The sequence below is a fragment of the Ochotona princeps genome, chromosome 1, assembly GCF_030435755.1.
Source record: "Ochotona princeps isolate mOchPri1 chromosome 1, mOchPri1.hap1, whole genome shotgun sequence".
Taxonomy (NCBI): Eukaryota; Metazoa; Chordata; class Mammalia; order Lagomorpha; family Ochotonidae; genus Ochotona; species Ochotona princeps.
This window is the reverse complement of record NC_080832.1, coordinates 92,090,220-92,116,493: the sequence shown is the minus strand read 5'-3', so window position 1 is coordinate 92,116,493 and position 26,274 is coordinate 92,090,220. Positions and strand designations below refer to the sequence as shown.

At 37.4% G+C, this 26,274-nt stretch overlaps 1 protein-coding gene and 1 non-coding gene across 2 annotated transcripts in view; one reads left to right on the top strand and one right to left on the bottom strand.

Moving 5' to 3' along the window:
- Positions 1 to 26,274, bottom strand: part of KHDRBS2 (KH RNA binding domain containing, signal transduction associated 2) — a 522,250-nt gene that overhangs the window by 180,749 nt on the left and 315,227 nt on the right. The window lies entirely within an intron of this gene.
- Positions 17,225 to 17,331, top strand: LOC131482022 (U6 spliceosomal RNA). Its single transcript, XR_009246713.1, has one exon. It is a non-coding gene; the product is annotated as a U6 spliceosomal RNA (small nuclear RNA).

Sequence of the window (26,274 nt, the reverse complement as noted above, 5' to 3'; positions counted from 1 at the left end):
AAAGATTTGTTTAATTTCATTTGAAAGACAGATTCACAGGGAGGAGAGATGCACAGAGAGATCTTCTACCTGCTGTTTCACTCTTCAAATGGCCATAACATCCAGAACTGAAGGCTGGTGTCAGCAATTTCTTTGGTTTCCCTCACAGATGAAAGAACCAAAGGGCATGGGCCATCCTCTGCTGCTTTCCCAGGCCATAAAGCAGGGAGCTGGATGGGAAGTGGAGCAGCCAGGACACAAACAGCCAGCCACATGGGATGCTGGCAGAATAGGCCAGGTATTAGAACACTAAGCAACTGCAGTGCTCTTTAAGTCGCTGTTATTGCTGTTTTAAACCAAGATATATTCAGCAAATGATCAGATTAGACTGCCTCTTACTTATATGTCATTTAATGTGTTGCCACAGAAGAGTGGAAATTTTTTTTAAAAAGGGAATTAAGAATGTGCCAGTTATAATTGTTAATAAAATCACTGAAAAGTCCACTTGGATGAATATGCATATGTGGATATATGAATAGCTGTATGCTATCCAAATAGCTTGAGATGCAGCAACTGAAAAGAAGCCATTCTAAACCCTGGAGTAGTCCTGATGACATGGCCCAGCTATGCAAAACTGCAAAGATGTGCAATCCAACTACATGTGCAATGTTAACGTAAGGAGGTTCCTATGTTCCATAGCTTCAGGCTTAAAGTCAAAGCTACACTCAAGGCAAATTCACATTTCCATGAAGAGATTCAGTCTACAGGACAGGGACTGACTTTTATCTCCATCAGTAAGGAAAAGTATCAGTCATTGCAAGATTGAAATATGGGTTTGATTCATTTTAAATGAAACTGCCTGGTCTGTTGTTGTGGGAGGCAGTGTGGTAATTTGCAGTTTGTGATACTGCCATCCCATTTAAGAATACAAGCTTGAGTCTGGCTGCTTCACCTTAGATCCAGCTTCCCTCTAATGTACCTGGAAAGGAAGTGGAAGGTGACCCAAGTACTAGGACCACTGTCACCTTTGAGGGAGACTTTGATGGAATACCAAGCTCCTAATTTTGACCTGGCTGGCATCTGAGTGTTGCAGTCATTTGGGGAGTGAATCAATAGATGAAAGTCTCTGTTGCTCCCTTTCTGTATCATTCTGCTTTTCAAATAAAACATTAAGTATATCTTTAACAAATGATGAGGCTACATTCAAACATCAAATACTAGTATTACTGCATTTGCTTTTAATACCACATGTACACATACACACACAACTGCATCAACCAAATACCAAAACACATATTAATAGGCACAAACACATTCATATACATGCTAGCACTGTACATATTCATTATATTAACACACATACATGATCTAGCATATGCATCCACTATACAGAGTGTACATTTACCACACACACCAGACACAGTAGCACAACACACACACATGAATACCTGGTTGAATAGTTCAGTCTTTATGCTAAATGAACAATCTGTTTTAACTATCTTCTCTAAACAAACATTTAGGTAAAATCAATCCAGTGGATGTTCTCACGCTAAAATTGGTCCCAGGAAGTGAGGCTATATTTGTAGAGGAGTGGGAGTCAGGAAAAATGATGTTAGAGGACTGCCTGTGGAGCTAACGTTAAACATGTCATCAGCATGACAAGATGGCCATTTGCTTGTGCATGCATGTGTTGCAGTGATACAAATTATGACTGTGGACAACCATACATACACCTGCACAGAAAATTTCAGTGATGCATCCTGTCTACAAGGAGGACACATTTATACCACCTAAACTGAAGGGAAATAAAATGCATTTATAATTTTATTAGGTTCAGGGAATGTAGTGAATTGTTACTCTTCTGTGAACTGAACAGCCACTGCGAAAATCAAACCCTGATCTTGTAATTTTTCCACATTTCAGAACAGATTTTAAAGAACACCTTTGTAATTTCTTCTCTAGGAACAAACAGCTTTGGACATTCAGAATTTTCATGAATTACAAAAGAGATATATTAACACTGCTGACACTCCTACGGTTTGAGACCAAATTAACAACTTGCAGTTTAATTTAATATATGCAAAAGCAAACACTTGAAGATAAATTTTCATGCCAAAATCAGAAAGCTTAAAATGTGGATGGAGCCTATCATAATCACAAAGAATATAAGTGAGGAGATGAACAAACAAGCAGATGAAGAGGAGGAAGCAACACCCTCCTCAGTGTAATGGGAAAAGTCCCCACGTTTTAGGGCTCCCTGTGTCCACATCCTTAGATAGTTCCCACCAAACAGCCTGAATCTGACACTGAAAATATGATTTGCTCTAGTTAACATAACAATAAAAAGTGACAGATCAGAGGCTAAAACTTTAATCTTTCTTGTCAGTGGAAACCTAGGTAAAGAAGCCCAGGTTAGTTTTTTGGAGGCTGAGATATCACATGCAGAGAAGTTTTAATCATCCTTGCCCTCCCAGTTGAGTCTCCAGACTCCTGAGTAAGGCTATCCTAGACTATCCAGTTGCACTCAAGCTGAGAGATACCAGAGAGATAACAGAAAAAAAAAAAACCTCGCCCAACCAAGAAGTAGAAATTCATAATAAATTGATACTTCAAGCATTAAGTGTTGGGATACTTTGCTTTGCGCAAAAGCTAACAAATTCAGAGAGGACCAGTCAACGTAGAACATGAGAGATAATTGGCAGTATTTTCTAACAGCTTCCAGAGGAAGGGTTTAGGGGCTCAGATGTGATCAATATATTTCTTACAGCAATTGTAACCTTTGTTTAAGATTAAAGGGAGAGTGTCCATTTAAATATCTTCATATATAGTACATACTCATTCAACCCACTGCAGAGGAATGCAGCTCCTAGGAAGAAATTTGTTAACATGGAGGGAGTCCCCCATTTTATTAATGAGTATTTGACAATTAGGCTAAGCTAAGCCTTAATGTGGAGAAACAACACCATTATTATTATGCAATCAAGTGTCTTATGAGCTTACCTAGAGATGCCGTTATAGGAAATGAATAATCACTGTGGGTTGTGTTAGCCAAGAGAATGTAGATAACTACAGGTGTTTGTGATTAATTTTTATAGCACTTCACTTAATAAGCAAATATGAAAGACTCATATGGGTAGGCAAGAGTAATTCCTACATTCAAATAATTTGGATGGTAGAAACATTGGCACCAACAAAATGCCTGATATTTGCATGTGGACCGTGACAGATGGAACATGGGTAGTCACAAGTACTTTGAGTGTTCTAGTGGGAAGCCATCTCAATTTTTACTTAATTTCTCAATACATTCCTGAAAATGTTTCTTGTTTTATTAGTCAGTCTGTATAAGAATTTATCATTTGAAATAAGATATTACCGACATCCGCGTACTTTTTTGCAACACGACAAGCTATTTTTTTTTAAAGATGTGTGTATTTTTTTGAAGGCCAGACTTACAGAGAGAGGGAGAGACAGAAAGACCTTTAGTGCTCTGGATTACTCTCCAAGTGGCCACAATAGCCAGTGCAGAGCTAGGCTAAAACTAGGAATCAGAAGCTTCTACAATCTACTTCTCCCATATGGCATGCTGGGACCCAACCACTATGATCATCTCCCAATGCCTTTTACAGGCCATTAGCATGAGTTACCGCAGAAGTAAGAGTAACCTCCGACCTAAAGTGGCACCCGTGTGGAATGCCACGGTGGGACAGATTGGCTTTACTTACTACACCACAGTGTTGACCCTTTACAATATTTTTACTGACTTCTTCGTTCAGTGTAAGACAATTTTACCCTATGAAACAATTTCCATGAAATTCACAAGTACTTCTTTTCCCCTCTTCGACAGGGCCCTCCCACTGTGATGACATATGGTGTAAACAGCGTGCACAAAACTCAGAACAGACAGATGCTGGGTTATTCCAAGAGAGGACTAAGGCTCACCATCCAGATATTTAATGTATATGCATAATTCAACAGTTATATACACACGTCCATCTGTTGTGATGGCATTTTGCCCAAATACAAATTGAGATGATTATTTAACTTGCATTTAAATCCCACATTGTGACAGGTGTAGACAGGCTACCTGAGGGTGCAGTAAGAGACCTTTTCCTGCCAAATTCCCTCTTCTGAGACTACTATGAGCACTCACAGTACCCAGTAAAAATATGATTATAATGTGGGCAACATGAGAAAATATACTGGGCCTTGTGAACATCAAAACCATAAGAGGGTAAATGAAATGTTGTCTGTGACCCTTCAGGGCTATTATAAGGAGACCTGGGATTTTCTGAGCTCCTGCAGTTAGGTTAAGATGCTATAATCAGAGCAGTGAACAAGAAAGTATAGGAGATTTTGACTCATGTGACTCTATTACACCTAAATCTAAGGGGAGAAAAGTATTACAAAAAATAATCAGCGCTGTGGGGGACATTATTTCACAAAATATTCAGGTTATTAAATAACATCCCTGAGTCAACAAAGGCTGAGTTTTATATATTCCAGGTTTGGAAAAAGAAAAAAACTCATCAACAAAATACAGTCAAAGTAAAAGTCAATTAAGACTTATTAAAAATCAGCTTGGCGCATGACTCTGCATAAAGTTTATATAAAGACTTCTAAAACTTACTCATCAAAAGAGAGCATCATGAAATCAAAACATAGTATATTTCATATTTTAAACTAACAGTGATTATTGAAGATTTCTTCCTTTTCTTCCCATTACTAAAATTGCATTCTTCACTAACAGAAAAATTATGACAGAATAAGGTATTTTTAAAAATATTTATTTCTTTTACTTGAAAGTCAGTTACAGCAAGTGAGAGAGAGAGAATGATTTTGCAACTGCTGGTTCACTCCCCAAATGGTTGAAATGGCCATACCTGGGTCAGCCTGAAACTAGGATCTAGGGGCTTCTTCTGGGTCTGCTATAACTTTGCCTTAATTTAAGATGAAATGATGTCAATCCTAAAAATAGTATCTGTAAATTGTAATATGATTTCACCCTCAAACAGTCTGTATCACACGCAATAAGATATTGTGATGTAACTAATGAACCAATAATCAATGAGAGACAGAATGCTTATGATCTACATCAAAGAACTGAAAAGCCTGATATGCTTTGATACGCTATGTTATTCCACAATGGGTAAGGAGAGCAGAGAAATCTTCCACCTTCTTAGTGTGAGGAGGATGTTAAGTAATAATCTATCAAGATTGTAACAGCTAACTTATAGACAACAGATTCAAATCTGCATTAGACATTACCAAAACAAGTTCCTTCTTGAAGGACATGTGCGAATATCTGGGGTTAAGTATCAGATTTCAGATCACAAACACTCCACAATCTCCTTCCATATTCATCTTTTGAATTTTCCCACTCCTTTTTGGGTAGGAATGTAAACAAGCACACCCATTATGCAGGACACTAAGGAGATGCATCAGAGATCTGAAAATAGATCTACCACATGAACCAGCCATCTCATTCCAGGGGATTTATCCAACATTAATGCTATGTTCTCTGGTTAACATTATATTTTAATAGTATATTTTCTTTTTCATTCCAATAAAACAAATGATAGGATCTTATAAAATTAGGATTGGTTAGAGAAATTTTATTTCTCAGAAGGCAGCATCAAACAATATCAATGAAAATATTTACAATGTTCCTGCCCTTTGCCTGAAAGAGAAATTCTCATATTCTAAACATTCAGAATATAAGAACAAGCTCATGCCACTTGGCCCTGGGGAAGGAAAATCATTTCAATTGAACTTGTGTGGATGTAACTAAGTATGCATTCCAAACAAGTGTCTGGGACCCTTTCATTGCTTTCCTTTGAAGGAATACATTATCACCAAATATTAACATTACATACAGTAGGGAGTCCTCAAAAATTTTATTAAAAATGTTCATTGTAAGAAAACTATAGATTCCAAAAATCTTGTGCACCAAAATAAATTTATCTTTCTTCCACTTTCATGAACTCTTTGAAGTGTCCTTATACACACACACATGCTTATTAAGTGAATAGTGAATATGCTTGTTTATTGACGTGTTCTCAGAGCTGAGAATACAGTACAGAAGCAGCACTTACTCAGTGTGCACCCTAATGTGCACAAAGCCTAAGAACGCAGCGGAACATGAAAACTCAGCTCAGAAGGTAACAATGCTGTGAGGAAAAGAGCAGGGCATCATGGCTGAGGCAGTGGGAAGTTACTTAAATGGGAAGTCAGTCATGACCTGCCTCCAGAGGTACCGTGTGAACTGAGAGCCAAATGAAAAAAAAAATGTCATTTAAGGCCCAGAGTCAATAGTCTAATAGGTAGAATAATTGCAAAGCAAGAGTCAGAAAGGGGCTGGACCTCTCAGAGACAAGGCCAATGCATAGTTATTAACAGAGAAGCAACAGAGAATATGATATTAGGTGAGGGGCTAGATAATGGTGATTTTTATTGGCTTTATTTTAAATACTAAGACTAAGAAGTATTGGATTTAGACAGTGAAATTAAATCTTTTATTTAAAAAATATTTATCTGAAAGGCACAGGTTCAGAGAGCTACAGGGAGATAGATGGACAGAGATAGACACACACACACACACACGCACACACACACACACACACACAGAGTTTTCTATCTCCTGGTTCATTCATAAGGTAGCTGCAGAAGCCAGGGCTGGGACAGGCAGAAGCCAGAAGTCTATACTATAACCCCGTGCAGGGCTTGCACCTGAGTAGCAAGAGGTCCAAGAACTTGATTCATCTTCTGCTGCTTTCTTAGCTGCAATAGCTGGGAGTTGAGCAACCTGGATTCAATCCAGCATTCACATGGAATTCCAATGTCGTAAGTGGTGGCTGTTCCTACTGTGCCACAATGCTGGACCCAAGTTTTATTAATTGAAGATAATATTCTGGGTGCTATGAAGAAGATGGGTTAACGTAGGTGGTGTAAGAGTGCAAACAAAGAACATGTTAAAACAATATTGCCTCACTGCATGCAATAATTTTGTAGTCATATTTCCAGATGTCATGGAGAGCAGAACAGTCATACAAGACAGGGACTATTAGAATGAAGACCAAATTCAATCTTTGCTCTTAACTGTCTTTTTCAAACATTGCTTTCTACCTACATTTACACATTAGAAAATAAGAATTTTATAGTAATGATCCAGCTAGACATTTCTTAAGGTTTTTCCATAAGACTTTCTCATAAAGGTAGTTTCTGTGCGTGTCAAGAGGAAGACAGGATACTGATTTTTTTTTTTAACTTTTCTACTGTGGAATTGGACCCAAATGACCAGGGTGTTACATGTATCCAAAAACGTGATTATGCACCTATTTAACTACTAATTTCTACATAAAACTCGTACTCAAGTAACAATTGTGTTTTAAGTCATCATGTTTTATGTATTTCTTACTACAAAGTCAATAAAGAGAACAAAAAAAATATAGAACTTGGATTTTAAAATTGGTATAAAAATGTTTTGATGAGAAAGAACATTTTAGAAGGAATTTTATGTGTTAGTTTGCTGTACCAGCTTTGGAATATGAATTGCAATTGTAGTCTTTAGACTCTAGTGGTAGTAACGGGCTTTTCTGGTTATTAAATATCTCAACATCACTGAGGCATTTAGCACTCCCCAAAAGCCATTACTTAGCTGTCTTCTGGACCATCACGGAGACTGTTTGCAGTGCATCAGCAAGTATACACCAGATCTATGATCTCTTTCCTCTCTCACCATTCAGATAATTTATAGCTTAGCAACACATACTCATTTTTTTATAGTGAACAAAAACATTCCCCTCAAAGATTTGACTTTTACAGGTCTCTATAACACAATTAATTCTAAACTAAATTCTTCTGGTGCTTGTAAATCAGCCATGTTGAGGCTTATAATTTAGTTAACAGTAGTTTCATATGGCCTCGTTCTATAAAGATATTTATAAGACGTTTTTGGCTTATAAACCTTTACTGTTTCAAAGTTACTGGTGTTTATACAGGTAAAAGTGTGTGTGCCAATGTAGAGACTCCAACTCTCCAAGAATTGCTCTTGTTCTTCTAAATTATTTGCCAAACAACTAGACTTCCAGAATTCCACTGTTTCTGAACACTGTTGCTTTTGTATTATCCCTAGTTAGGATATGGCTGTAGAATATTTATAGTACAATTTGGTCTTACGAGACTGTTTAAGACCTACCTAAACATGATAAAGGGGTTTCTTTATGTTCATTATTCATTGTTATCAATGCAAATACCAATCTGGTGCTTAAAAACAGACAAGAAAACAATGCAATGTAAATTAAACCCTCATTCAAGGTGTCAAGAAAATGAGAAAAATATGTCAAAAACTGGAAAAATCACTTGAAAAGGACATGTCTGACAAAGGGCTGTTACTTCAAATAACCCTTAAAAAATACAGCAATAACAAGAACTGGTTCATAAATAAATAGAATGCTTTATAATCTTCACCAAAGAGGATATACAGATGGCAAATAAGCATAAGAAAAGACACCTATCATCATACGCGACTAGAGAATTGTAAATTAAAACAAAAATGGGATTCCACTACCTAACACAGAGCATAAGTGGTGGTGAGGATTCCAAACAGCAGGAAGTCACACTTATTACAGGTAACATATCATAGTAGAATATCCACTTTGGAAGACAATTTGACAATTTCATACAGAACTAAACATACCCTTATCATATGATTCGGCAATCACACTCATTGGTAATTCCCAAAATGAGCTCAAAACATCTATTTGTTCACACAGTAACTGTGGTCACAGATGCTCATAGTAACTTTAGTTTAAATTGCCGCAAGTGTCAAAAAAAATTCATGCTACTTGTTAGGTGGAGGCATAAACGTTAGCATATACAAACAGCTTAATGTTATTTAACAGTAAAAAGATATAAGAAATCAAGACATAGAAAGAGATGAAGAAAGCTTGAATGCATGTTATTAAGCAGAAGACAACATAGAAATGTTGTGCACTGTGTAATTCCAACCGTATGGCATTCAGAAAATGACAAAACTATGAAGTCAGTACTGGACCAGTTATTGCTGGGGCTTTAGAGGAAGGAACAATTTTTTTTTCCTGTCATAGACTATGCCAATATTTATAGCATCATCTGTAAGCCATACAAAATTATTAACCTTAAAATTACCCTGACAATGACAACAGAATCCCAAATGGACAAAGGTTCAAATCTAGGCTGCTCCCTTCTGATCCAGCTCCCAGCTAATGCATCTGAAGATGATCCCAGTCCTTGGATTTTTGCACCTATATGGGAGACCTGGAAGAAGCTGCTGGTTCCCACCTGGACCATCCCAGGTTATTGCAGCCATGTGCTGTGTGAACCAGCAGATGGAAGATATATATGTCTTTCTCTTCTCTATTTCTTTCTCTGTAACTGCCTTTCAAGTAATAAATAATTTTTTAAAAATAGCCTGCTATAGAATTACAGAATTTTGAGTCCCACCTACTGTTGCCTTGGCATGAGCATAAAAAGTGATTTTGTAGGTTTTACATTGGCCTCAGGCTGAATGTTCCCTGCTACCAGGAGGATAATGCGATAAAGTGCAGAGCAAAGGATCTTTAGGTTAGTAAGATGATTCTCTATAGTAATAACATTGAATACACAAAAAGCATTTGTTAAAACCCAAAGGATGCACATAATCTGAGTGACACTGATACAGTACTGTAGGTTCATTAATTGTAACAAACATGCCACTGTGATGCAGAGTATCAGTTGGATGGTGGTGGTGGGTGGTGGATAGATGTCGGGGAGGAGAATATACAGGAAATCTCTTTCCTCTAAATTTTTTCTAAAACCTTAAACTGCTCTAAAAATAAAGACTATTAAAAATCAACAAAGATATAATTTGGATAGCATGATGTTACATAATAAAGATCATTTCATCAAGTTAAAAAAACTTGCAATCTCCAGAAAGTATTTCTTGTTATTATCGAGCATCAATAGAGTGCTTCTGAAGTCTCCTCCATATGTACTGCTGCTCTCCAAGGTTTCCTGGTGCATCATGGACAGAACAAATCCATCTTTATAGCACCTCAGTGAATGATGAAGGACTTGCAGGGCAGTCCCCTCATTTATGGACTCAGACATTCCATGGTGAATGTGAGACAAATCACAAGCAGGAATTCCGTGGGTGAAAACATTATAAATGTCTTACGTTTCTCATTTTTATCTCAGTTAACGTATTCCTTCTATATTTTTTTCCTGTGTTGATGTCTAGACATATTCAAAAATTAAGCATGCTGGCATCAAAGGGATGCAGATGCCTGAATCAGAGCTCTGACTTCCTACTCTGCACTCAAATAAGTAGCTGTGCTGTGGGTTCAACTGTGTCCCACAAGGATTCATATGCTAAAGCCTTAACCCCCAAAGTCATATGATTTTGAGATTGAGATTGAGAGAAATACAGCTTGAGCTGCAGTCAAGCGATTGCGACCCTCATTTGGAACTAGTGTTCTAATAAAAGGACTAGGAATTCAGTGTCTCTCTTTCTCTCTCTTCCTTCCTCTCCCTTTCTCCCACCCTGACTGGCCCTTTCCTGTCTTTCTCATAAGTAGGAGCTTGCTCTGGCTCTTAACTCTTGCTTTCTACTCTTGTTCTTTCTAGCATATAGGAAAACAGTGCAAAGGCAACCATCCATCAACTGGAATAAAGGGCCTGAAGAGGCAGACAATGCTGTTGACTTGATCTCAGACTTCCAGCATCAAGGATCTTCAGAGTTTTTTTAAAAAAAGAAAGAAAAAACTCAATTCCACATTGAAGCCACCAGTCCATAGTGTTTTGCCATGATAACCAGAGCTGAGTGACAGGTCATGTGGGTGCTGGTCTTCTGAACTAACATGTTTTTTTTTTTTTCTGAGCAAAAAAATCAAAGAATATTGCATTGCCTCCTTTGAAAAATTTTATTGTTGCCACTGATTTCGTTAGTTTTGTACCTATACCACTGATGTGTGTGTAAAACCTATGCTTTAACTGTTTAACTAATTAACTGTGACTAAGTATTTGAAATGGATATCAGGTTCCTTCCTGTATAGGTTTAAAGAAAGAATTCAGAGATTCAGTTTGGATTCTACTGGAATAAGAAAAAAAACCTTGGGGCTGTATGGTGCAGAGGGTTAATACACTGCCTTACGATGCTGACATGCAGATGAATGCTGGTTCAAGTCCTTAGTGCTCCGCTTCTGATGCAGATACTTGTTAACGTGCCTGGGAAAGCACATCTGGGCCCCTGCCACCCAGAGATTAGGGCAAAGCTCCTGGCTTGTGGCTTCATGCTAGTCCCACTCCACCCATACAACCTTGCCCCTAGAGAGGGAGCCAGTAAAGCAAAGCTCTCTAATCCTCTGTGTATCTCTGTCCTTCGAATAACAAATAATAATTTTAAAAGATATTTTAAAAAGAAAATTCATATTTGTTCTTAGTCCTAATTTTTTTTAGTTCTCAGTATTGTTAAAATCTGCCCTGACTTCTGCAGATTTGAAGACAATTCAAAATTTACAATGAGCCTTTAGACAGACATATTGTGGCCACACATACATTCCCATGCGTTGGTGTCTGTGCAGGACACATGTTTGGGGTAAACATAATGTAAAGAATTATAGTTGGAAAGAAAATGAAAACAGAGGCCAAGGACCAGGCAAGTACAAAAATGGCAAGCTGGGAGTTATACGAGGCTTGTGATGGAGCAACATTTAAAAAATACAAAAGATGTTTTAAGGAGTTAGGAAACGGCTATCAAGAGTAACAGAAACGTGAATAAGGGCTTGAGAGAAATGGAGTTGAGTAGCTTCCATTATAACAAAATGGGCAATAAGTGATAGCATAGTCATTTGTCGGCATGTTGCAAATTGACTGTACAGAGCTTGATGAGATCTAAATTCACAGTGTGATTAGATGAAACTGTAATGTCAAAACCATTTGTGTTAACCAGCTGGCTCTTAAGGCCATTTTTTCTTTCAGCCCTGATGCACTGGCTACTTTTTTGCATAAATTCTATTTGTAGCAACACGGCTACAACTTGATATTTCCTTTAGCAGCTTTCCTCTTAAGCACTTTTTGTTTAAGTTTTTCATTATGTGTTACTTCTATGTTCACGGAGACACCAACTATAAAAATAACTACCAAATCATTATACCTTTAACTTTTGAAAACCACTGTCATACATATTTAAAAACAAGGCTCATTCTTTTTGTGGGGAGCTTTAAAATCTGCTGTTCTTTAGGTGGAAATCATATTACCGGATGTTTTAGAGGCACACAAGAGTGAGCTCTCATTTCAGTACCATTTTCCCCTTGCATTACAATTTTAAGAATAGTAACAGAGTATCCATTTTTACAATTTTTAAATTGGAACTAAAAATAAATTTCTACTTAAAAAAGAAGATTCTGGACTCCAAGACCTTACTTACACTAGATAAACCATGTTATCTGTGAGCATGAATGCACAGCAATATCAGGTCATTTAATTTAATGCTAAAAATATTTTTAAGTGCTACTTCAATTTTCAGAATGGTTAAGCTTTAAAACAAAATCATTTGTATCGGCCTCTGAAGAAATAGTGTCATATAGCAATTAGGAGTTTGACTGTGTGGCGCCACTGCCTGGGTCTGTGACATTGCCATTTATCTATGTGGCTAAGTAGAATATGTTAAACCATCCAGTGCCTTGATTTCCATATTTGTAAAATGGGATTAATAAGAGCAAACAAAAAATATGGCTAGTGGAGGATTAAATAAACAAAAACAGTATGGCTATGGGGAAGAGTAAATAAACAAACATTGCATGGGACAGTGTCTGGCACATACTGGTAAACATTAGCTGTTTTCACCTTAGAGGTTATAGGATACAGTTTCCTTAGATACTTTCTATTTGAAATGATAGGGTAGGTCTGTTTTTTGAAGGTTTTTACTGCAAAGAGAACACTGAAGTTGTTAAACATATGTGGATATATTTTATCTGCTACTTTTCTGAAATAGGAAGGAACTTTTGGAGAATGGTAAATTATGAAATTGGCTTTCACTATTTGCCCTTGAAATGTGAAGGCCTAGGGTAAAAAAGTGCTACAGACAAATGCTGATGTGAATTCGGGAGGATACACAGCCATGAATCAGTTCAGGATTGTTTCCTTTATAGCATATTTAACCAATAGTCCAAGATGGAGCTATTCTTGACTCTATCTGGAAAGAATCCAATCCTAAAAAAATCTTGTCAGAGACTATTTAGACTCAGGGATCATAATTTGCTATATGAAATTAAAGTCCACAGAGGATCAACAAAGCACATGATACTGATGTACTTGAAGAATACTAGGAGGAAAAAAAGGCAAAGTGAGACACTATGGTGATAGGGGAATCAGGCAAGTCACCCCAAAAAAGCGAATAGTAAAATAGTAGCATGAGGGGAAAAAGCTAGAGAGGACAGTGTTGGACTTTTTAAAACTAAAAAACAAAAACAAAAACAAAACTGAAATGCAATAAATACCTTAACAAGTAGAAATAACCATTATATAAATTTTAAATTCAATTCATTTCGTAAAGGAAAGCATAGAGTTTCAGAGTTTATTACCTAGCATCAGCAGTCTCACTTTGAATTGCATAATAATATCCTTAAGCAACAAACGGCTCAGGTAAAAGTTATAGGATGCACCAAAGCAGTTTTAGATGTTCTTGTCATTCCCAGCAATCTATTTCTGGAATACATGTTAAATTGTAACAATCAGCAAGTATTCTTTCATCATTCATTCGCTAAATATCTTCTCTTGCAATTTAAGATAAACTATGTTGTACTAACTTCCTGAGTTGCATTACATATACATTAAAGCAACCTTATTTATTGATATCCCTTCAACATGCGGATGAACAGTCTAATAAATTATATTAGATTCTGGTTGCAAAGCAAAACCTGCTTGTTTCAGCAAGCAATGTGAGACAAAGGTATTATTATTATTATTATTATTTCATTTTCTTTGAAGGACAGAAAGAAAGAAAAAGATGGAGATGGAGACAAAGATTTCTTTCAATCCACAGTTCATTCCTCAAATGCCTCTATCAACTGTAGCTGGGCCAGACCAAGCTAAGAGCTCAGAACCGAAGTGCAGTCTTCCACATAGGTGGCCAGAATCTGGTGAGGGGCCATATAAATGTATGGTAGTGGGAAACTTTTCAGCTATCTCAGCACTTTCAGAACACAAAAGGAACTCATACTGCAGAGAAACCTTATGAATGCAAGCAGTTCGGGAAAGCCATTAGTTGGTTTGTGATAAGCACAGACACATGAGAGAACTCACACTGGAGAGAAGCCTTATGAATGTAAGGAGTGTGGGAAAGTCTTCATTTGTCCCACAAGAAAAAAAAAATCCAAGTACATATGTAGTTCCTTGCTGCCTTTTAGGGCATGTGGTAGCAGTTAAGGTGGATAAGAAATGTAAAAGAATACTCAGGCCAGGACTTGAACCATAGGTTTCCTACACTATGACTTCCTACCTGTGTGAAGTATGAAATGCTACTCTGAATGTTTCAAGGTTTTTTGTTGTGGTGGTTGTCTGCTTTTTTAACAAAGCTAATATCAGGAGGTGCTTAATCTTGTAGCTAGACTGCTAGTTAAGACAACTGCATCTCTCACTGAAGTGGCAGGAATACACTTCCGGACCTGGCTGCTGACTCCAGTGCCCTGCCAATGTTGACACAGACTCTAGGAGACAGCTGACTCCGCTTCCCTGAGGAAAACTGGTTTGATCTCCTGTTTACCTCCTCTTCCCACCTGGAGAAATCAATCAATCTCTGCCTGTCTCTATCCCTCTTTTTAAAAACATACAATTATAATCCATCCTCTCTTGAAAGTAAAAGGATACTTTATTATTATTATTATTGTTAAAGAAAAAAGGGAAACAGAATACTAGTATGGTGTTTATCTTTTTTGCTTTCTAAGTACTCTTTTCAAAAACCCAAAAGTCAGAAATATTTGTTTATATTGGTCCTATTGTTTGACAAGTTTATCATTTTACCACTGTCATTGGGCATTCCTTCAGGTCATTGTGACACAACTCACTCTCACTGGTCATTACCCTTTCCCTAGTTTACTGAAACCTCACTGCTTTGTTTGATTTTTATATGCATTTGAGAGTTTTCCAATGTTTTTAGGAATGCAATGCAGTACTATGGTTATCTTTTAATATTTTTAAGATATTTATTTTTTTATTATATTTTTGACAATCTTTACATAGTGAATTAGGGGGGAAAAGGTTCAAGGGCTATAGGGAAGGGATAAGACTATTATGTCCATATTGTTTTCTTCATGTATCTGAGGTAAAGGGGGATATTGAGGGAGAAGCCCCACCTAGTTTCACACCCTCCCCAAGTCCCGGATGTGGGGCATGCTCTGAGATCCTTGCTCTAGTGGTTTCAATAGTTTACCAGTTATGAATCACTGCCAATCTCGCCACTGCAAGCACGATGAGGTCGTTGAAGAATCCACTGATTGACATAGTCCATGATAGAGTCTCCATTTGCCCAGTATTTCGCTGCCAACATATGGCTGAGGTGGTTGATTGACCTGTTCTGTCTTCTGTCTTTTCTTGGTTAGGGTTCTGAGTCTGGCAGTTCGATTGGGGAGATCTCCAAAGAAACTTTGTCTGAGGTGTTCCCAGACCAGATTCTTGTATATATTAGCAAGCACAGGGCCTGGCACAGTCCATTGCCACGATCAGCTGGTGGTTGCAATTGCTGGGTTGGTTCTGCTTTCAGCCCCGACTTCCACTGGAACCAATGGTGCTGCGGTCCAGCCTGGTTCTGCCCAGCGCATACGTTCGGCCCTCACATAAACCAGAGGGAGCTGCAGTCTAGTTAGAGTGACCCACAATAACCCCCACCAGGCTTGCCCCCTACCCTGGTATGTGTAGCAGACTAGTGCAGTCTGTCCCACATCCCAATTGGCTCTTGTACATGTCAATGGGTATTAAAACCTTGTTCCATCTAACCAGCTCAACTACCTAGCCCTCACGGATGTTGTTGGGTGTCTCTGTCTAGCCACCTCAGCCCCTGTCCTAGTTTTTGTGCTCTTCTGTGGGAGCGGTACCCCAAGAGGGAGGAGTCCACTATTTCACTCCCAGGTCTCTCTCACTCCTGGATTATACACTCTCCAGGTGGTTCTGTGATTTGACTTGAAAGAATTAGACCCCGGTGCCAGCTTCTGCCAGCTGATGCTGTGGCTAAGCCCAAACAACCCTCACCCACTCTAATTTTGTTTGCACTCATAGGAATAATCAGCCCAGCCTGGCTTCTCCCTGATCTAGTCCACATGAGGCTCACAGGTGTTGTAGCCCTGCTTAGTCTGGTCTGCAATGCAGTACTATGATTATCATTCTGTTGCACAATTCTTTTCAATTTTAAAGTTAAATTTTCTAAGAAGAAATTATTGTGTAAAGCAATTCATTAATTTCCTAAAATATAATATACATTGCAGACTTGATAAAAGTTTTAATAATGGTGTTATCAACAGAATATTGATGTACTTATTTCCTCACAACTGTGCCAGTAATAAAAAGATTAAAAAACAAACATCTGTATGCTTAAGACACTGACTAAAAGACTGTATCACATGGTAGATTTTATATTGTATTGTCGAATAAAATTCAAGAATATTTACAGGAATAAGAGTAGTCAACATTTAATAAAGTAAGATTCAGAATGGGTGTCAAGAAATCCAAAATTAGAAGACATACAAAGAGTAGCAAAATAAGATTTAAAATGAAGAAAAAATGTAAATAAAACTGAGTCAGAAATGACATACATGTTAAAATGACCTGTCAAAGATGACTTTAAAGCAGTTATTTTAACCTGTTTTCCACATAGTGAAGTAGCTAGGAAGACATGAGAGTAAGAAGACCTAAGGATGAATTTCTAGAGACAAGTCTACAATATGTGAGATGAAAAACATACAAAGTGATTATCATATTCTAGACAATGTAAGAAAGATGCTTGATAAATTAGAAAACATATCAACAAAAATTATCCTAAATAAACAAGTAATAAATGCAAATTGGAAACATAGACAAATATTAATAGACATGAATTCTCCACATCAGAAAGGAATGAAATATTACTACAGATGTTGCAGTCTTAAAATTAACACATGGCAGAACTGTGACCAACTTTATGCCAATAAATTTAAAAAGCCAGAAGAAATGACAAAGTTGCCCAAAAAGTAAAATTTCAGTGCTTGCTTTGGCAGTATATACACTAAAATTAGAACAATACAGAGAAGAGGAGCATGCACCCTCCTCCAAGATGAAACGCAAGTTCATGTTCTGTTTAAAAAACAAAACAAAAAAAAACAAAAAAACTTTTAAAAAGCATACCATTTCAGATCATTGAAAATTGATGTACTATATGACTCCAGCTATCCCACTACTGGGAATATATCCAAATAAAGTGAAATCAGAATTTAGGAAAGAAATTTGCATCACTATATTTGTAGCAACACAACCTATAATAGCCAAGTCATGGAAACAACCTGGAGGTCCATCCAAAGAGGAAAAGATAAAGAAACTGTGGTGCATCTACTCCTTGAACAACTACTCAGTCATTTAAAAGGATGAAATTCTATTATTTGCAACAAAATGGTGCCAAACTGGAGACCCTTACGGTTGGTGAAATAAGTCAATCACAAAAGGGTGAATATCTTATATTCTCTTTGACATAATTCAACATTCATGTAAAATACAAGATGAACAGGCATATAGACAAAAAGTATATACATATACTATGATGGGTGAATTGTACAACGGAGACTAACATACTAGGAAGTGAAGATATATTGCAGTATGCATTTCTACTTTTGAATAAAAAGAGGACTCCTAATGAAACTGCTAAATCTACCTTGACAATTAGAAGTTACATTTTTGGGACTTTCAGCTTTAGCCCTAGCAGAGTGCAGGGTCTACCAAGACCTAATCCTAGAGTAGGCCTCATTTCTGCTAGGCGGCCTCACCTTATTGATGGAGACTATGTCCTTAGGTCAAGGTGGAGGTAAGCCTCCCTCTGGTATGCCGTCCTCTGGTGCTTTCCCAGGCCATAGACACAGAGCTGGAAGGGAAGTGGAACTACTAGGCTACCACGGCAGTCCCAGTTTTTTCTATTTTTAATTAATTCTTTCAGCGCCCCTCTCTCAGCTGTGTATCTTACATGTTGACACACGACATTCAATTTTCTACCATTGTCTATATATATATATTTCCTTGACACACTTATATTGCAGAATATTAAACTTGTAACTGTCATTAAAGGACTATACTAGTATAATAATATAGGGGAAAATGGTAGGAGGAAAAATACAGAGGATTGAAAACCTACACAAAATGTAATTTAAATAATTTAAATTTAAATTTATTAATGATATCAAATCTATCTTCAGTCTCACTTTAAAACTTTAACCGAAATAAAAGATCAGATACCAAATTATGGGATAGATATTATAACTAATGAAAGTACAGGAGAAAATATCCAATTTGAGAGAAAAACATTTAAAAGGAGTAGAATGGATGCCTTTTCTCACAGGTACGCAGTAAGTCCAGTGGTTTTCAAAATGTTACCTCTTAGTAGTAATTATACTACTCAGTTTACATTGATGGATATCCACTCCACAATTTTTAAAAGATTCGTAATTGCACTACAGGAATTAATGAATTATATTAAAAATAATACCTCAATGAACTGCAAAAATATAACAAGCATTTTATGGCCCAGGAATGAGATATCTTACAGCAATAAGTTTGTTTTGTTTTGTTTTTGCTTCTTTAGTTAAGAAATTGCATAGCAGGCCCGATACAATATCCTAGTGCCTAAATCCATGCCTTGCATATATGGGGATCCCATATGGCTACCAGTTCATATCCAAGTGCTCCACTTCCATCAAGCTCCTTGCTTGTGACCAGGGAGAGCAGAGGAGGATGGTCCAAAGCCTTGGGACCTTGAACCCACATGGAAGACCTAGAGGAAGTTCCTGTCCCTGGCTTCAGATCAGCTCAGTTCTGGCCTTTGTGGCCACTTGGGGCGTGAACCAGTGGGTGGAAGTTAATAAAGTTAATAAAGTATTAATATTATTGACATTCTAAAACAGAGGAAAGTGACAATGAAATTAACTATATGCTTATTATAGCACAGAGAGTATACAATTTGTCATTCAGTGTTGACATTTTCATAGACCAGGAATCCTGTGACAACATTCAAAATCCATCATTTTGAAAACACAGGCTGACAAAATTTACAATAAGCAGATTATGTAGATCATTGTGTAGCATACATTTGCTGCACAGAAATGGGGAAAAACAGGAGATATTAAAATCTCATGGTTGAGTTTGAAAGTCAGTTACAAAACTGTTGCATGTCAAAGTATCGCAAATAAAATAGGCCATGGAAACAGAATTACTGAAGTTTGTTTTAAGAAATGTAGTGAGTGACAACTAGAGTTTTCCTTCTCCTTTCTGTGCATAATTAATTTTCTGTGTTTTCCTCATTATATTAAATGCTAAGGATTTCCACAGGATAAATGATAGATTCTTATACAAAACAATACCATTGCTGTCAACTCACATTTTGATTGCATATTCAAATCCAATATATATGTAATACAGTCACTCTTTTGACTTAGATACTTACATGCACATCTTTTGGGAGTAATTGTAGACCCTGGAAAGTATTTAGTGCAAACTGCTAAGCAAAGCTGAATGAATTCAAGAAGAAATTATAGCTTCTTCCTCCTAATTTCCAACTCTCCAAGTCTCAGGGGAGAAAAACACTGTTTGTGAAAAATTTTAAAATCACTCCATAGAAACAGGTTAGTGAAGAAGAAATATGATTCTGCTATTTGTATGTTTGCCATTTTATTAAAGCATGAGCATTTTAGGTCCTAAATAATTCATATTGCTGTTCACTGTGATCAAACAGCTCTCACAATTACATTATTTATTTTGTGTTGTTTAAATTGATTCTATTTATAACATACTTTCCAGAATAGAGGAAGAATTGGGAATGGGAAACAGAATATACTTAGTAAGGACAACCTAGTGTTCTATACCACAGTCATATGTCCATGGTTTACGGAAACCTGTCATATTTTATGAAGAACTAGAAAAATCCAAAGACTTCAAACATAGGGAAATATTAAGGATACGATATTACTAATAATCCTGATTTGGTCATCATACATTAAATGTAATATTGAATGATCACACTGTGTCCCATACATATGCAAAATTTTATATAATCAAAACTAAATTTCCAAATGCATAAATTAAATTAAATGATATAGAGTGCAAATTAGGCTAGAAGTACAACATCGAGTTATAGGAAATTTGAACTTGGAAGTCATGAAGTGAATAGTCATGGGGAGTACACATTAGAACTCAGAAGTTTATGAAAATCATTATGATAATACATGCTTTCCTCTGGGCTCCAATGTGTAACAACTGTCACCAAAAAAGATGTTAACAAGTGGTAAAGTTTTAATGCAGTTAGTTCTAATAACTGTGCTTGGGTATTCAGTCTAAAGCAAAAGGTAAGCAACACTTTTTGTTTTTCAAAAAAATCTGGCTACTATTTATTTGTAAACTGTTCTAGAATACTATTGTATCCATGCTTGCAAATCAAGCTTTTAGAGATTCATAGTGATACAAATTCTGCTGGCAGCCTTTATGACTGCATGCCCTACACATAATTTTGGATATTTACTTGTTTTTAGCTTCAAAAAATGTTAAAGGAAAGTTTTGAAAGCATATTTTTTAGTTTATTCCTTTCTTTTTTTTTTTAAGATTTATTCATTTTATTACAGCCAGATATACACAGAGGAGGAGAGACAGAGAGGAAGATCCTCCGTCCGATGATTCACTCCCCAAGTGAGCCACAACGGCCGGTGTGTGCCGATCCGAAGCCAGGAACCTGGAACCTCTTCTGGGTCTCCCACGCGGGTGCAGTGTCCCAGTGCACTGGGCCATCCTCAACTGCTTTCCCAGGCCACAAGCAGGGAGCTGGATGGGAAGTGGAGCTGCCGGGATTAGAACCGGCACCCATATGGGATCCCGGGGCTTTCAAGGTGAGGACTTTAGCCGCTAGGCCATGCCGCGGGCCCAAGTTTATTCCTTTCTTTGAAAGGCAGATCTCTCAGAAAGAGAAGGACAGAGAGAGAGAGAGATCCGTATCGTTCTGGTCCACTCCCCAAGTGGCCAGAAAGGCCAGAGCTGAGCCAATCTGAAGCCTGGAGGTTCTTCCAATTCTTCCACATGGGTGTGAGTCCCAAGGACTTGGACCATTTTCTACTTCTCTCTCAGGCTACAGGCTGGGAACTGGATTGGAATTGAAGCACCCGGGATGTGAAGTGGTGCACTATATGGGATGCTGGCAGAAGGGTAAACTGGTACATCACCATGCCTGCCCAGAAAGTAATTTTTAATGTTAACAGAAAGGTATCTACCAGAGGATTGAATGCCTGTGCTCCCTCCATGGTGAATGACATTGCACTATGTGATGTTGTCTGAAGGACTTGGGGCACTTTGGAAGTTAATCAGGCTGAGATAACGCCATGGGTGGAGCATTAGATTTTCCACCTCCATAAAATCGGCTTAAGGAACATTTTATTACAGCAACTAAGTTCTATCACATGTTCATCTAAATAGGACTATAATTTAAATCTACCCAGAGGTCATTCTCTACCATCTGTTTACTTATCAGTTATTTTACTTGTATTGGAAAGTCAGATATACAGAGAAGGAGAGACAGACAGGAAGATCTTCCGTCCAATGATTCACTCCCCAAGTAGCTGCAATGCCAGGAGCTGAATCAATCCAAAGCCAGGAGCCTCTTCTGGATCTCCCATGCGGGTGCAAGGTCCCAAGGTTTTGAGCCATCCTCTACTGCTTTCGCAGGCCACAAACGGAGCCAGATGGCAAATGGGGCCGCTGGGACATGAACTGGTGCCAATGTGAGATCCCGGCACATACAAGGTGAGGACTCTAGCCACTAGGTTACTGTGCTGGGTCCTACTTATAAGTTATTAAGCATTCGTTGGTCATTCACTTTCAGCTTACTGAGAAATGATGAGAAAGAAATAGGGGATTAAAGGTAGATTTTTTGGCAAACTGAAGTGAACATAAGTGATAAATTTGCTCAAAGTGGATGATTCTAGCAGAAAAGCTTGATATTACTAAAGTGTTGAACATTATGAAATACATACAAAAAGCAACAGTACAAATCCAGATTCTATGACAAGTGGAAAATTAAGTAGCTAAAAGGATATAATTTTCCCTTCATAACTGTGCATTAAAAGAGGAAAGGCATTATGGATATACTTTGGAGAGGTAACTAGTATCATCAAAATGGTTGAATGAAAAAATTATTTGATTTACTTTTTTGCTTCAATTTAAATGTGTTCTCTGATTTCCTGAGTTTCCTCACCCATTAAATAAGGATAGCATTCCTAACCTGCATCTTTGCTACAGTCTGAATGTTTTCCAAAGCTATCTGTTGATACATAATTGTCATGGCGACAGCATTAGGTGTGTTTTAGGGGCGATTTAGTCAACAAGAGCAGAGCCCTTGAGGATGGATTCAGACTTCTGTAAAAGGGCTTGGGGAAGTACACCTGAGGAGTACACAGCCTGGAGGTGCCATCTTGAGCTTCCCACTGAGCACAGACTTGCAAGTCTCCAGGACTGTGAAGAAACAAAACTTTGTCCTATATAGATCACCCAATCTATGGTAATTTATTTGTTTTATAGGAGCACACATTTATTATGACATTTTCAAAATCAAACATTTCTTAATTTTCCATTTCCATTTGTGAAGGCACTGAAAACAGAAGTTGTGAGCAAGGGCTAAATTCCCAAAACGCAAACTTCTTAAAGGAAATGCTCAAGAATACTTTCTTGTTGTTGTGTGCAATTGTGGATTTTCAGAATGTATTGGCAATTGAAAATACTTTCCATTTAGGCCCTAAAGATAGTCACAGGATGACTGTAAGATATTCATGAGTATAGAATATAAACATAAATGTGACTATACAATATAAATATCTGTATCTAAAATGAGAGAGAAAAATAGAGAAACAGAAAGAAGAGACAGAAAGAACAATCATAATGAAAACAGAGGGGCTGGGCTGGTGTCAGAACAGGCTAGTCCACCTGCAAGCATCGACTTCCCATATGGGCACTGGTTTGTGTCCCAGTTGCTCTACTTCTGATAAAGCTCACTGCTTCTCATCTGGGAGAGCAGCAGTGGATGGCCCAAGCATTTGGGCCCCTGTACACACATGGGAGATCCTGAGAAAGCTCCTGGGTCCCAGGTTTAGACTGACCTAACTCTGGCTACTTGCAGCCATTTGAGGAGTAACTCAGCAAATGGAAGATATTTCTCTCTGGCTCTTCCTCTGCTGTGAATCTAACAAAGTAAAAATAAATAAACAAATCTCCGAAAATTAAACAAATAAAGGGAGAGTTAACAGAAACAACTTGGCTTATGTATTGTCTCAAGTGAGAGTTTTGTTTCATCTCAAAGGCAAACCTAGTCACATATTTTGTACTCAAAGAACTCAGAAATAACATTCTCTTATTTTTCTATTCAAGTGGATATAAATAATTTTGTGTAAATTTTAATTTGAATTAGCAACATTTTTCATATTTGAAATATCTTGTGATTTTATAATAAGGTGAAAAAATCCAGTATTTGACACATAATATGTATCTTAGTCACAAAACGGTATATTTACATTTTAATAAAAAAGAATTGTAGCTGGGATATAACAATCATCTTCAGTGAAAAAACCATAAGAAACTAGTTTGATTTCTTACATATTATCATATATCTAGATTACATAAAATTGATTTAAGATATCTGAAGACATTGAGTTATCGGAACTTTTGGGAAACTGGACTCAGTGTAAGGGCTAGAAGTTTTACAAAAACATTGAAACTACAGCAATGAAAATAATATTTTGAATTATTGGGTTTAGAAACTGCTATTTGAAATCTTTAAAAGAAATGGTAAGCATTATATTCAGCTTTTTTATGCGATACTAATAATAAATTTTAATATAATTTCATGCTTTTGAGAGAGCATTGAGGTAAACTATTGAATCTTACTGAAAAATGAACCGACACAGTGGCACCAGTCCTTATACTGTGTATGCCTTGCTACATATAGTGTCCTCTCCAGGATATTTAGAAGCATTTTCAACAAGTACTATTTATGCTGCCCAGTTCTAGGCCTGGCACAATGGCCTTGTGGCTAAAGCCTCACCTTGCAACTTCCAAGATCTCATATGGGCACTGGCTCTTGTGCTGGCTATTCCATTTGTCATCCAGCTCCCTGCTTGTGGCCTGGGAATCCATCAGAGGGTGGCCCAAAGCCTTGGGACCCTGCACCCATGTGGAAGACCCAGAAGAAGCTCCTGGCTCCTAGATTTGAATCAGCTCAGCTCTGGCCATTGTGGTCACTTGAGAAGTGAACAAGTGGACAAAAGATCTTTTTCTCTGTCTCTCCTCTCTGTAAATAGGCCTTTCCAATAAAAATGAATAAACATTAAAAAAATAAAGAGGCAGGTTCTCTTGCCACTACAGATTGTGATGTTCTGTGTAGCATGCATCTACTTACTAACTTTCAGGAACTTTTAAATGTCAGTGTTGATTAACCAAATATTGCATATGAATGCCAGAAAGTACTATATTAGAAACCAGAAAATACACCTTTGATGGAGCAAATGGTAACTGTAGTGTTGTGATGCCCACCTCATGAGGTCCATAATAACCCCAATCCATCCAAAGTCTTAGAACCACCACAAGATTCCCTGCCAATGGGACTGAGCCTACACGAGCAGTGGGAACTGTCAAAGAGTAGCTGCCAAAAATGCCAAGCATGGTAGTCAACATCAGGGTGGCATGAGTGTCCACAGTTTTCTAGACAACACCCTCAGAGTACAAGGTATCAACAGGGCTGCTCTAGAGCCTGTCCACTCCTACAGGTTGAAGCACAGTTTTTGTCCATCACATGGCCATTGTCCCTTGAGATGGCCAGAAATTCACTATCCAGTTCCGCAAAAAAGTCCTGCTGACCTTTCATAATTGCATATGGAAGACATACTTCACTTGGTGTTCTGTGACACCTATCTTAAGTTTCTGTTTCATGGTCTGCACTGCCAAATCTGTGGGTACACTTTATTTCTAATACAGTTCTTCTAAGGTGCCCACCATCTGCATGGGTGAGCCAGGTTTGTGGTAGGAGAGGGATGGGAAAGACAGATCCAGTCACAAAGCCCTTAGACAGCTGACCCATGTCTCCTTTTTGTATATCTTAAGGTCAGTGTCTAGGATCTGCCTGCAAGCTCAGGGAAGCATAGGCCTACCTTCAATGAACCTGGAATGAGCCACATATTCCCCTGAGTTACAGACACTTACTCAACTCGTTCCCAAGAGAGAAGGTCTGGTTCTTTTAGCTCAGAAGCCAGTCTTTATCACTGGTTTAACTGATAACAGTTTATTGAGCATCTACCAGGGTGAAATGTGGGGTTATAAGATCTTGGGCAAATCACATAACCACAGTGGGCCATAACTTTCTTACATGTGAAGCAGGGGATAATGATTGTTCCAACAAATAGATCGCTGTTGGGGACTGAATGAATTAGAAATATGCCTATTGATTAGAATAGGAGGTAGCATAGAGCAAATATTAAATTCATAGCATTAGCTGATTTATAAATGCATAACTACATTATTAATTGTTCCAATATATTTATGATACATTACTTTATTTTTACATATATTTTATGTTAATCATAATAAATCTGTACTAACATGTAATGTTTCTTTAACATATTTTGTGATATATTTTTGTGTTATGTTTTCTATTATATCAGAATTTTATATAATGTAGAGCATAAATTTCTACACACAAAAGTAAGGTTAGGGCATTACATTACTTTTAATGAAGTATATGGATTCACTGCCTACAAATTTTAATTATAACATACTGAAATGGACATTAAGGATCTAGACAAACAAGAACACATCAGACATAAAATTAGTAGGATGAAATAAATAAGATTTAGAGTAGAAATGGACAAAATTGAATTAAATAAAGGCATGTTGAACATCAGTGACTTGAAGAACTAGATTTCCGAAAAAATCAACAAAATCAATAAATCATAACCACCACCACCACTACACAAACAGGGGGAAGACCCAAACTGGTGAAAATAAAAACCAGTGAGAGAAGATCCAGAC